General features: G+C 31.8%; 1 protein-coding gene across 1 annotated transcript in view; it reads right to left on the bottom strand.

Moving 5' to 3' along the window:
• LOC124366809 (melatonin receptor type 1B-B-like) overlaps window positions 1-14523 on the bottom strand; it is a 71274-nt gene that overhangs the window by 53621 nt on the left and 3130 nt on the right. Inside the window, exon 2 of the mRNA XM_046823412.1 lies at window positions 6298-6369. The gene's annotated coding sequence lies outside the window, so the exon portion shown is untranslated. The remainder of the gene's footprint in view (window positions 1-6297; window positions 6370-14523) is intronic.

Here is a 14523-nt window from a genome sequence, read left to right as displayed (position 1 = left end):
CCTGCCTGGTAAATCAGTTTTTTTTTTTAAGCGATAAGCAGTTTGATTCTGAAAGTTTCACTGATAACGCCGAAACTGATTCTCAGTAGTGAATGCAATATACCATGGTGTATTACATTTTTTTAGTATTAACTAACTGTATAAAAAGTTTAAGTTAAAAGATGACGTGGAGGCATCTAACGGAATTTGAACAGAAATCGCAATTTCCATATCAGTCCGAGACGTCTGTCACGTGATCAATAGTAGTTCTTAAAGCTGTAGATCGCATCAAACGTCACGATTATCATTGCCACGGTTTTATACAATTCTGATGGCACCGTGGTACATTGACCAATAGTCCGAGAGTAATGGGGATGTCCTAAACAGATATTTGGATAAAATAGGTAATATGAGGTAATGTAAGATATATAAAGGCATATAAAACCATAAGTGATAAATGGAAATCGTTAGTTTGTTAGTATAATCGAAGATCAAACAGACCAGTACAGAAATTCAACAGTTTTGAAGTTAGGTTCGTTTCCAAAGTATGGCACTGAAGCCAGTACCAAACGTTTAATGCCAAGCTGAGTCACTGTACGCAATATAACTTAAACTCAATTAAAGTGTTTTTTCTGTAATACCTTAATGGCTGAAATAGAAATGTAGACCAAAAAACGCTGTCCTTATTATTGTTTCGGCGAAACTGTAAAGTATTTCTACTATCAAAAAAATCTGACACTAATGTCTCCGGCTACTGCAGGCTGCACCTTCGGCTAATAATGAATAATATCCCACGAAATAGTGTCTATCACGTAAAAGAACAACATTCTCAAGTGTTTGATCACAAATTTCTAATTTAGATACCAAATATAAGAAACTCATTAAACTTTATATTTCTATAACAAAAAGTTCTAATGAAAATAAATTTACGGACAGATAACCGAATTTGGCCGTAGATATCTCTTAGTGCGGCGTACTGGGTGACTTTGAATAATCACAACAAGACCAAATTTACTCTAGTTTGAAAAATGAGTTGAATACCGGAACTGCTGCATACCGTATGTTTGAGATCAGGCAGTTCATTAGGATAAACTTACTAAAAAGGACGAGAATACTATTGTTTCATAAGCGCAATATCTGCCATTATCTTCCTTTCTTATTTATTGTTGTTGTATATTGATAGCAATTTCTAATATAACGGATATTAATATAACTGCCTTTTAGACACAGAATCGTTATCACAAAATCTTTTGGGTATCATAACAAGAAATTGCTGGCATAAAACGTGCCCACGGGGGACCAGGACGCCCGTCTCCATGGTTACGGCAGGGTCGATAAGGTGATAGTATTTAAGATAGTAACCGCTCGCGGCCAGTACACTCCTAACCGGTCATTATATTTAATTGCGGAATACGGAATTATGAATCAGATATTTGATTAGAAATATTATATTTAATTTGTAATTTTATGAAGAACATGATATTTCTGAATCATTTATAATTTTCCACAACGTTAATATTCACCTGGTTTATTTCTATCTTACTCCAGTATTGGTAGATTCCTTTCATTTTCAAAATATTTAATCAGACCTACCCCTTAAAGTTTATAACACTTTTTAGACTCTTACTTTAAAAAACTAAACTAAATTTCAAAACAGTATAACCCAGAACTACACCATTAAAATCTTGAAAAGTGCATCATAGTAAAATTTTCAAAATATTCAAAGTCTTAGTTAACATGCACCTATTCAAATATTTATAAATCCTATTGAAACATTCATAAAATGGTAAACTATATGAGCAAAATGTTCAGTCTGACTAGCACGTCTACAATAAAAATAGAAATTTGTGTTTATATCTTACAGAAATATGGGGTATAAAAGCCTTGCAGTCTCCTTTAATTGCTTAATGTTTTAAAACCCTACCATAAATGTCTTTTTCGGATCAAGTTAAACTGTACCTTCAAAGTACCTTCAACTACTCTGAAAGTAAGAATTATAATTTATATTCACTGTTTAGTTAGAATTTCTATTTTTAAATGGTTTCATTAAACATTGATTTTGAATAATTATAAGATTTACGAAAAAGTATTTTGCGTCCTTTTCAATAATGTCAAATACTATCACGAAAAAGTATTTTTGTTGTAGTCTAATAGTTACGCTGATTTCAAAGTTTCGACAAAACTAACCTGCAATTAGAAATGAATCAATAATTTTCAATTTCATATTTAACTTGCATATAGGACAGCATGGTGGTGAACAAAATTTGATTTTGGTATTAAGAAGCTATCTTAAAAGGCCTAACACAGACAGGGCAAACTGACTACTCATTCTAATCTAAATTCCTTCCTTATTCGTCCATGACATGGCGTTCGGTATATTTAATAAGAATACAAATATCTTATAATGTCTTGTTGGATTGACTATTTTCTTAAGAAAGCGAAAATTTACTATAAAGAAAAGTTTGAAATGTTTCCCATTGGTTCGTTTTGTCTACCTTTTGTTTGCGTGCATTATTTTATTACTTTTGAAATTTAAATTATCTGTTAGTAAAATGAGAAAATATAAGGACCAGTCCAGCCACAAGACTGCGACCGCGGGTAGATTAACTCCGCTTATCAACCGCAGGGACGAGTTTGATTGTCATTCCATTAACTACTCCCCACCCTTCAACTTCTCTCTCCTTAACCATCAAACAAGGCCTCCTATCGTTTCTGAGCTCTTCAGTCAACATCTGCTAGGCTCGCATTACTTACAAAGTTGAGGAAGCATTTCACTTAAACACGCAAACGCAGTGTCGGGAAACATGATCCTTTTTAGCTAATGTAGATTCTTGGATTACAATTTTCTCTTTAGCAACCAATATTACCTTACGCAATTGGCAGAATGACAACAGCCATCCCTTGTACATTATGAGACCCCTTACACTTGTATGGATCAATGTTTACATATATAATTATGGGCCAATCGTCCGCCTGGCGTATAATAATACATAAAAAATACGCTACAAACAATTGTAATTTCAGGAAAAATTACAATTTTGATTTGATGAAAAATTTAAATTATCAGAGAAACATAAATATTATGCTTTTTTATACTAAAGCCCAAATGTTTACTTCCTCATGTTAGATTCACTGCTCTCCAAAGGCAGATGGAAGTTTACTGTAAAGAAAAATTATCAAATCCTATTATTATTTAATTATAAAACTATCCTATTGCTTCTTTTTAATATCTTGTATTTACGTTTTATATAGTTTTATCTATGGACTATCTACCGCTCTTGGATTAATCTCACATCGGTGTAACCGGCACGTCGTCGATCGCTGTTCAAGGATATGAGTCTCAACACTCAATAACAATAACAATGAACAAGTCACTACAGGTCATGTCTTAGACAGTATAATTGTATATAATATTGTTATAGTTTGTTGTAAACCATTTATGTGGGTATAGTGTATTGTATTTTGTACAAGTAATTCACACAATGAGAAAAGTTAAACGTAAATAAGGGATATTATCTATGAAACAATCATTACTATAAATCAAGTTAGTTTTATTATATTTTAAGATTGAATAATCAAGATTTTCGTTTTAACCGACCTTCCTCTTATCCGACTAAGCTTCGGTCCCGTAGGTGATCCGTTAATATGACGTCTACTGCATAATACAAAAATAATTAACTCATTATCTTTAGTTATGCTTTTCCTTCGTTGTTAACCAAAGTTTTATATTGATCAACGTTATATTCCGTTTAATTTTTTCTCACTTAAAAAACTAAATTTTATTATTTTTTTTGTTGTAAATGTGTTAAATATATTTATACGTACTTTACTAAATTGTTCAGCAACGGTTCATGTTGTTTAATCGTTATATAATATACTATAAATGTTTTCCTCAGGAGATGCATGCACGTACATTATCCGCAATAGAGTGTGCATGTTGTTTGGACACACATGTTTGTTATGATTCCAGACAAGCGTGTCACAACGCTCTGATATGATTTGTTTATTTTAGTGTTACTGATACATTGAATCTCTCTCTTTTCCTCTTTTTTCAATTACACTTAGCCTGGCATTACAATACCATAGTTCCATGACACAGATCTACTATAAAATATTTGATTATATATTCTCTATAGAAGAAAATATTAACTAGACATATGATCACATTTCAACGATTAAAATATTTTATAAATTACACAGTAATATTTGCTGTCAAAGACATATGATAATATATTTATGCCATATAACTATGATATGGCCAGCCTTAGAAATGTTCTATATTACAGTTGATGGCAAATTTGTCGTTCATGACATTCATTCATTTATAATTATTGTTATTGGATAAGTAATTTATTGAGTTCTGTTTAATTTAATTCGGTGATGTTCTGAACATAGATTTTGGAAATCAAAATACAAGCATGTTCAGTCATCATTACTTATCTCTGGACTGTTTTGCACGGCATTTAAAAACGGTGTGCTTATGATGTCCCTGTTATTCGGCAGACATTTCCGTGTGCAACCACAGCAAGTGCTAGTACTATAATAATATGTATTACATTAACTAATTTACTTTACATTAAACTACATTTATGTAAGGAGTAGTCGGTCAGCATTGTACCCCTTTCTCTCTTATTCTGGACAGCATGGGTTTTGCAAATTGTCTTATTTTAAGTATGTATAAAACGTACCCATACGTCTCAGCTCTTTTTATCAATTAATTATCAATAGAATACTTGAACCATATCAAAAAGCCCCCTAAAGGAAGGAAATCCTTGTTTGAGCGTCATTTGACACCTAGAAGCATCGGTCCATTCTTTTTTTTAGATAGACGATCTAAACTGGAATCTTAAAACAATAATATCAATGACTAACATTTTAAGTTTCTGACTTTTAATCGCAAACAAATAGGCTAATGGAGGTTAAAAACGAGGAAGTAAAATGGTTTAAGCATGTTACTTAATTTAACCAAATGCAGGGTGACCGACTGTAGACTTAGCTTTTGAGTGAGGGGCCAGGAAAATATAAAATTACTTGAGATCATAGAATAGCAATAAACTATCAACTGACGTACACGACCGAAGTTCGCTTTATTAAAGAAACCCACTCTGGCGATTAAAGTATGCTTGCTTTTAAGTTGGATTTTAGCCAAGTAGTGATGTTATCCCTCCCTATACAGTATATTACAATGTGTTAATGGTTGCCTATTGCAGCAGAATAGCTCTCATCTCACCCCCAATATTCAGTTTAAAAAGTTCGACATGAGTTCGAATCCTTCTTCGAGCTTGTTACTTTCATACGCCAAACAATTTAACTCATCGATAATTTAGTCATCTGAACCAAACTGAAATATTGTTTTAGGCTAGAGAGAGCATCGGTACAACAATTACAAAAGCGTCATAAACATGAAGTGGAAGTAAAAGTTGTAGGGAGAATTCTACTTTGTATTTTTAATCTGTACTGTATTTAGTTATTTTATTAAATATATTAATTTGATATGTTAATACTTCATCCAGAGATATTTAATCAGCATACTGTAAGAGTCTAAACATTAATTTTACATAGAACCACGGAATAGAATAATAAGTAAGTACTCAGAGGTATAAGAATGATATAGCCTACGTGACCAGCAAAGCAAGTCTTCTTCTTTTTCTTCTTCTTATCTGTAAGACCCAGCGAGATGCAAACTAATTTGTTCCTCAGAAGAGGTTGTATGAAAAATAATTTCCTTTAAATACGTTAGTTTTGCTAACATCGTTTACTTTAGTAATTTGAAAAGTATTTTCCGAACTGATGACATTAAGGATGAATTTTGGACGATATAAAAGGATCCTAGGAATTAATCTACAGAGTATTCTATGAAATAGGAAAGATGGGATGGGAATACGTTTGAAATTATTTTAACATGGTAAAGGTACGTAGGGTTCTGTTAAATTTTCAAGGTGTCTGTTTAGCATGAAATAGGTAATACGCACTAAGTTGCTTGATGGTCTTGTCGAAATAGAGATATAACACTTCAATTCTACATTGCAGGTTTATTAATAACAATATAAAGTTATTAAATGTTTTCTCGTGCTCGCTCACAGTTAAAATTCTCAATTATTCAATTTAAATACGTAATTAATAAGTTAGGATAGTGTGAGTGATGAATTGGAGAAAGAAGCAAATGAAGTTTTGGTGTACATTTCGTTAGTGAATTCTCTACGCGCATCACGATAAGCAGATTCTTACAGGTTTGGTGCTCACGTTTTTCACCCAGTAACATATATTACTCTTATACTCTTTTTATTATTTTGTTATGTAGGATAAGTGTAAGCCTACCTGATTGTTGTGCTGAAATCTACGTGTGTGGCCGGCCGCTACTCATCTCCCTCTCTCCCGAGCATCCTCTCTCTGTCAACAAAATCAAAACTTCTTTAGAAAAAGTATCGTTTAGTTCAAAAATGTGGTTATACAAAACAATGTCAAAAAATACATTCTTTATTTCTTTAACCTTTTTACTAAGCATCTCACATACAATACTCGCAGCAGCAGATTAATGATGCATTATTCTTAATAGACTCACATACAACTGAAAACAGTTGTATGAACGGGTGTTATAAAACGCTTTGTTCTCGTTCTCTTTATCCACATTAATTTAATAAATCTAATGGCTCTAAAACATACTTCAACATTCGTTATGTTTACTGTGGTAATGTAGTATTACAAAGTTTAATTCAGCAACAAAGGATTTTCATTTACCGTGTCATTTATTCTGTTACGGTGTAAAGCCTTTCAAACTTTTCAATTTAATTGGTAACACTTAGTGTTTCATGCTCTAAACTGGAAGATGGCACAACGGAGTGCTATGAAAGAGATTCTTTATGTCAGGATAATGTTATACATATATCTACTGAGTCTCAAAACACAGGCCTTTCAATTGTGCTGATCACCTCACAAACCTCTTAATTCACAGGTTAAGTAGTAAGCCTACGTAGTTTTTTAGTAGCGTGCATACAGCCATGATTTAAACTAAATTACTCTCTGTTAGATTAGGACACAATATCCGACTCCATAATTAAAACTGACGAGAACGTCCAAAAGATAGTCATACTGAGCTTTTTAGGAACAGAGTATACTGTAGTAGTTGACTTACTGCAATGACAGTTACTGCGTTGTATTTCAAAAGTCATAATAACTTGTTTATAAATATATATGTAATTTAATCGTCCTTGCACACACGTGAACGCAAGTGCTACATTCGTTTGTTCCAAACACCACTTAGGAAAAGTAACTCATTGTTTAATATTACAATTTTTACAATAGAAGCCAAATTTCTCAATGAGATAAAATTGAAATGTAAAAAAACAGTCCATGAAGAAACATTATTCTACAGAATCGAATGAAAGACGACTGAGAAATTAATTTCATTTGTTACCTTATATGACGAAATCTTCTATGGGAACACATAGTACTCACGTTCATTTCAATATTACAAATGATTTTCAGAAGAGTATAATAAATGTACAACATTATTTGTCATGTTGACAGTCATTTATTTACGTGTATGTTTATGTGTAAGTGTATGCTATTATATGGAGATCACAACATTTTAAAAAAGAGCTTCATTTTTTGGATCTATAAAAACAGTGTCTTACCGCGTTAGGTTAAAAATTTGTTCTTCTAGTAAAAAAATATCAAGTGTCAGATAACATGAAATGATTTAAAAAATTGATAAAGAATTATTTAGCAAAGCAAATTAAATATAACATATAGTTTTCGGGACTGTTTGCTATGCTTTTATTTTAACCGATTTAATCATATGTCATATTTTGTAGCGAATTTTAAATCTCGTCATTCTCCGCCATTTCATTAGTCCTCTGTAATGTGGCTACATTCCTACAAACTTAAAACTTAGGATGCATTCAAGGAACAGACACATAAAACGAGAAAGCGGAGCTGGCGCCTTCTCAGACAGGATTGCTGCACGGAAATTTCTTTCCACTTAGTAAATTGCAATACTGTCCCGTTTTCGAGAAACGTAGAAACGGCGCAACGCCCTTTTAAATAAAACTGCTTCAGCATCATTGTTAGCACCGTCCCGTAATGCAAACATAACTATCTCACTGTCATTCAGTTGTTGGTGTTACCAATAATTGCACTGGATAATTCAAAATGGTTCTTATTGATTCTTTACCAGTTTAAACAAAATTTACATTTCCCAACTACATGACCTGAATCCATTTCTGCATTTGCGAGTTACTAAGACTACGCTAATTCTTGTCATAACATACTTAGAGGCAATCTTTCAATTTACCTAACCTGCTAGTCAGGGAGCCAAGAGCCAATCTTCATTACGTAAGCACATGGAGCCTTATTTTCATGGAAACTTCTAACCAAGTAACGAGGCTGAGTGTCACCATTTTCAGCCTAAAAGTCTGTCTTCTTGGTTGGCTGGTACTGAATTTTATTTATGCGTCTGGCGGTTTGGTTTAAAGTGTCAAACTATAAAAACTGTGACTTAATAAAACATATCGTTTGATATTTTTAACATTTTTTATACCATATTAACGAGGCTGATAACTTATTTCCAGCGAAATCATCTTCCCTTGGGGAAACTGTTCTGTCGATTTCAGGAATACTAATTCGATTGTGCCCGTACTCGTATAATGCTAATTGGCCCTCGGCTCATTGCCTAATGAGTAGCTGGATTCTTGCATTAGCCTAGGGATCCAGCCAATCTAATTAAGTTCGTTTTAGAATATATTTTAGTGTTACATTAGGTATTTGGGAAGATTTGGAGCTTAATAGGTTTCTTTACTGCAATATCATTTTCTTTCCATATATCCGTAATAAGGCTTCTAAATAACGCTCTGTTATTTGTCTTAATATACCACACATCGGATTATTGTACATCACTTTAACAATGACTAGACTAAATGTCCAAAATCGTCTATTTACATATATAAAATTAACATAAATATTTCTTTAAGAATACAACTTATAATAAAACTAAAATATTTTCTTTTTATAGTTCTTTTTTCACAACTGGCAACCAAAGCGGCCTAATATAACTGGCGGGTCCATAAGTGTAATGTATCAAACTTGAATATTTTTAATAAAAGGTTACCAATATATTATGTTAGCTTCATCCCAATTCTAACTATAAATCCTCGCACCAACAATGATAACACATTTTTACCTTTCTGTCAGTCTCTTTCTCGCGTTTTCTTTGTGTTTTTTTATTGTAATATTTAATGAAATGTATTTTTTTATCGCCTATTTATTCCCCGTTACAGCTACATTTTATAATGTAAATTGTGGAATTCTGCAAGTCATTTTTGTTTTGTTTTTTCCTAGACTTTGGCTAAGACTTTGTTGTGAGTTTTAAGGACTATTGTTGTTTGTCGATTATTTACTTTGTTATCGCTTACGGTCTAACTTAAACTACGTAAGCAATATTTCTTCCACAATATCTTATTGTAAATACTAAAAAACGAGAATCTTCTTTTAAAATAACGAGCGAATGAGTAAACACTTATTATCTGCAGGGATTCCATTCACTGCTAACGAGATATCCCACACGTCAAGTTTGACCTATACTGACCTCACTGTCACAATAAAAGGCTTAGCGCTGAAAGTGCGTGTCGCGTTAACTTATCCAATTAACCTCTATTCCATTATAGCTAGCCGGGTCGCGCCACAATAGTCTCTCACCATTTCTATAGTCTTGAGTAGGAACGATTTGTGCTGCAATCCGGGGTAACATCGTTCAAATATGCACTTTCCTGGATATAGAAATATTACTTTCTGAACTGCACAAACTTGTTTAGTGCTATTCCACAGTCATCCATTCAATGTATGCTAATATTCAATATTTCATTAAAGTCCTTCCATTTTTATCATCATTTTAACTGTATTTATTATATATATACTGTATGTATATATATATATATATATATATATATATAATATATATATTATTATATATTTATGTATTTTTAACTTTTTATCAGGTTTTTTTCTGGAAATGTGGAACTTGTTTTATGTGTGGTCTGGTTTAGAGCTTTACATTGTGTGAAATTAGCTATAACCGTTAAAGCTCTTATTGAAAAACTGCATTTTTAAATGAAACTACAGGTTTTTATGACTCGAGTAAGAGTATTTTAATTTATTTAGCTTTACAAAATGTTTAAATTTTAACAGTGCTAAGTTGAACACATGACTTTTTATTGTAGAAGTGACTTAAAAATTAAACTAACAAGGTTAAAACCGTTATACTAATCTAAAAGTGACATAAACTTATAATCTAAAACTACTCACTAATCTAAAACATAATATTGATGTACTCTTCAATATAGTAATATTCCGATGTATACGGTGGCACTTGATGGCACTTAGTGTTGAACAGCCGATGAACAGGATAACGTAATATTTGATTTCTTGTGCTATAGGGATGGATTGCTTGATTGCGGTGAAAATTTCACACTTAGATTTATAAAACTTAATATTTCAAAGATTGTAAGGGTAAAAATGTAAATTTTTTTGAAAAATAGTATGTATGACAATTAAGATTAAGGTATTAAGAGTTGACATAATTTTTAATGATACGTTTTTGCATTATAAAACCTATTTTGTAATGAATGTCCTCCTTTTAAATAGGTAAACCCGTTTGAAATACTATATGAGTATATTGAAGTCTTGCAATAGATCATACACTAATGCGAACATAATCATTACTTGGGTTCGACCTGCAGGTACCGTATATATTAAATACTTCACAAACCGTGCAATGAAACTGTTTAATACGCAGCAAAATTATGTTGTACTAATTTGTCAACACATTGCTATTTATCGATATAAAATAAATATGCTTATTTATGTTCTCAGTACCGAATAAATCATTCATCCGTTGCTAAGACCCTCCCTGCATCAGTTAAACTGTTATCATATATTATTAGAAAACGGTTATCGTACTCTATTATCCTTCATTATTCCTACGTACTCAAGACTATTATAAACTGTTGTCTTACAATATTACAAGGTAGAGGTACGCCGTACCACGGTCCGCGTAACAATCTTCCCTGAGGTTGCAGCAACACATCACAATTATACAGCTCATTAGCTCATTCATTCTCAAGATATCTGCGCACAGATATATAGGCAGACAATCATACAGGAGAAAGTTTGTTCGTCCCCTTGGCAGACAAAAGTAAATTGTGTCTCCCTACTAAGTAATAAGCTTCAATGACGTTGAGTTGTACCGTATAGGTACAAGTAGGATATTGAAGGTTTATCATACACTGTTATAAACATTTATCATACACTATTTCATACGAGAAAGAAACAGAATTTTTTTTTTCCGGACATTTGCCATTGTCAAAAAAATCACTGACGTCCATCAATTGTGTCATACATTGTTATAAAGCTGTTCTCGCTATTGCAAAACGTTATCATATACTGTAACTAAACTCTGTCTGTAAAGTGTTGCGACTATAAAAACTAAAGACATTAAATAAATCATACCTGGCTTTCTTATATAGATACCAATATAATGAGGGTAGAACAGCTGTTCTACTATTACAAAACGTTATCATATACTGTAACTAAACTCTGTCTGTAAAGTGTTGCGACTATAAAAACTAAAGACATTAAATAAATCATACCTGGCTTTCTTATATAGATACCAATATAATGAGGGTAGAACAGCTGTTCTACTATTACAAAACGTTATCATATACTGTAACTAAACTCTGTCTGTAAAGTGTTGCGACTATAAAAACTAAAGACATTAAATAAATCATACCTGGCTTTCTTATATAGATACCAATATAATGAGAGTAGAACAGCTGTTCTACTATTACAAAACGTTATCATATACTGTAACTAAACTCTGTCTGTAAAGTGTTGCGACTATAAAAACTAAAGACATTAAATAAATCATACCTGGCTTTCTTATATAGATACCAATATAATGAGGGTAGAACAGTTGTTCTACTATTACAAAACGTTATCATATACTGTAACTAAACTCTGTCTGTAAAGTGTTGCGACTATAAAAACTAAAGACATTAAATAAATCATACCTGGCTTTCTTATATAGATACCAATAGAATAATGAGGGTAGAACAGCTGTTCTACTATTACAAAACGTTATCATATACTGTAACTAAACTCTGTCTGTAAAGTGTTGCGACTATAAAAACTAAAGACATTAAATAAATCATACCTGGCTTTCTTATATAGATACCAATAGAATAATGAGGGTAGAACAGCTGTTCTACTATTACAGACTAATGTCATATTATATTTTAAGTCACAGTCGTTTCGTTATACCTTTTTAACGTTTGTAAATGCTAACTTTATTATTTTATTACTATTTCATGAAAGTTACGAGGGCTGTTAAAGCTTTCTTTGTTCAATTTTCAGAGTCTTAGTATTAATTGTTATATTACATTTATGTTTAAGGTAGAATTACAAACCTTTATGGTGCATATAGTTTCGCACATGGGTGCTTATAGATCTGTTGTGCCATAATATTAGTTATAAATTGTTTAGAGTAACTTATAAATTACGTGTTTATATTAGGTTTAAATTAGTTTTATAGATATGAAAACTTTTTGTTCAAGTTAAAGTCTTTCATATTTTTCTACTATTATGTAAAATTGCTCGAATGGTTTATTATTATGAAACGGTCTATTATTATTTTAAAATATGGAATTTTTTAAATGTTACACATTTTTACCATAAATAACTATTAAATTTAGGTTTCACATAAACTTATGATAATTATTGTAATACATACTACAGTAAATGCAGTTGTGAACATATCTTGAGAGTCTGGTTATCATAGCTATGGTTCTTGGTTATCATAGTTCTTAAAACAGTGTCCAAGTTAAACAAAACACGTGTTTTGAGAAATTCAACGTTAAGTTGTGTTATCTAATAGCCTGTCAGAATGTAAATTACTTGTCTTTTATTTATATGTTCAGAATCAATCATAAACACACAGAGTTCATAAAATCAATGTTTTGATATTTTAAGGCGTACCTCAATCAATTCTTTTCGTAAACAAATGGAAATATTCCCTAAAGTTAATTAATACTATGAGATTTAAATTATTAAATTTTTTATTCCAAACATGTATGTATAATCTCACGTTTCGAAACACGTAAGAGTATGCAATGCATTTGGCTCGCATACAAAAGAGAACAGGAAACAGTAAATCTCGTTGCGCACGTCAGTTATATTTATACCCGCAAAACTAACACAACTGACTTACCAAGATAGCGCCTATGCCGCTTCCTGTGTATTCTTTATAAGGGAGGAAAACACCTCCGCGCGAATTTTATTACAGTTCTTTCGAGGAATTCCCCATATCAATGTTACAGTTATCACTGCCACATTTGCTGAATTTAATATCGTTGATTTCGAGTGTCTCAGAACGCAAACTAATTGTCTAATTAAATACATTACTTAGTTATTAATAGAGTGATTATTTTTTGTTGTTATCTCCGGACTAAACAACGTTTAGGAAAAGTACTTCATTATTAAAGAGAGTGCCTTAAAATAGTTTTTCAATAAACAATCCAACATATCTTAACATTAAAAATATTAAATACGTATTTTATCTGGTGATTTAACTTTGGGGAAGCAAGAGTAGAACTAGTTTTAAGAACTGTATTGTATCAAAAATCAATATCCAAACTATAAATGTTACTAAAGAAAATGCTCGACAAATTGAGTTTTATTGGACAGAAATATTCAGAATTGATTTCTGTCTTTCTGGTAAGGGTTGTAGACACAATTCCAAATAAATATCCATCAATGTCCCTTCATCAGGGTAGATACCGTTAGAAAATGCTCAATTATCACTGATCATAAATAGTCTTTATAATAATTTATATATTTATAATTCACTATCTGAGGAGGCATTGTCTAAAATGGCTTCTCTTTGAGAACATTAAATATCTACTGTGCCAGAGGGTTGGTTTAAAATTGTTCAGATTATATCTATCACATCCGAACCAATATATGAGAACATTATTTATGAAGCTAAAACCGACTTATTTCTTGTCTCAAAGGTTCCTCAGGGTTCTGTGTTGAAACAGTGATATTTATAATGGTAAACTATCTTTGTGGTTATCGCAATGGTTGAACTATTCAGTATGCAGAAAACACGTGTCCTCTTTAAAGCTTCTTTAGTTCAATTTCTTTCCTTCTCCCTTTCTATTTTCCATTCCAAGTAAATATGTTTCGCTTTGGGTGATGCTCCCATAACCAAATCGACCATAGTTTTTGGGATTCATTTTGGCAGATCGTTTGTGATAAACACATCTGTATGGTTTACAAGAGATACAGTATTTTAATATTCAGTCCAATGTTGCTATCCAGATTTATGGAAAGCGTTCTCATTAGTTAGTCTGGTTATTTCCATTAAAACAGTTTTTTTTCATATACTAAAAAAAATGTGTCACTATGTCATGAAACATGAACCATATGTCACGAGATGGAAGCCCTTTTGGAAAACACACAAAAACACCTTTATAAAACAAGAAACGAATTCAG

Source organism: Homalodisca vitripennis, chromosome 1, assembly GCF_021130785.1.
Source record: "Homalodisca vitripennis isolate AUS2020 chromosome 1, UT_GWSS_2.1, whole genome shotgun sequence".
In the NCBI taxonomy this organism is placed as follows: Eukaryota; Metazoa; Arthropoda; class Insecta; order Hemiptera; family Cicadellidae; genus Homalodisca; species Homalodisca vitripennis.
The sequence above is the reverse complement of the archived record's forward strand: the minus strand, read 5'-3'. Positions and strand labels throughout refer to the sequence as shown.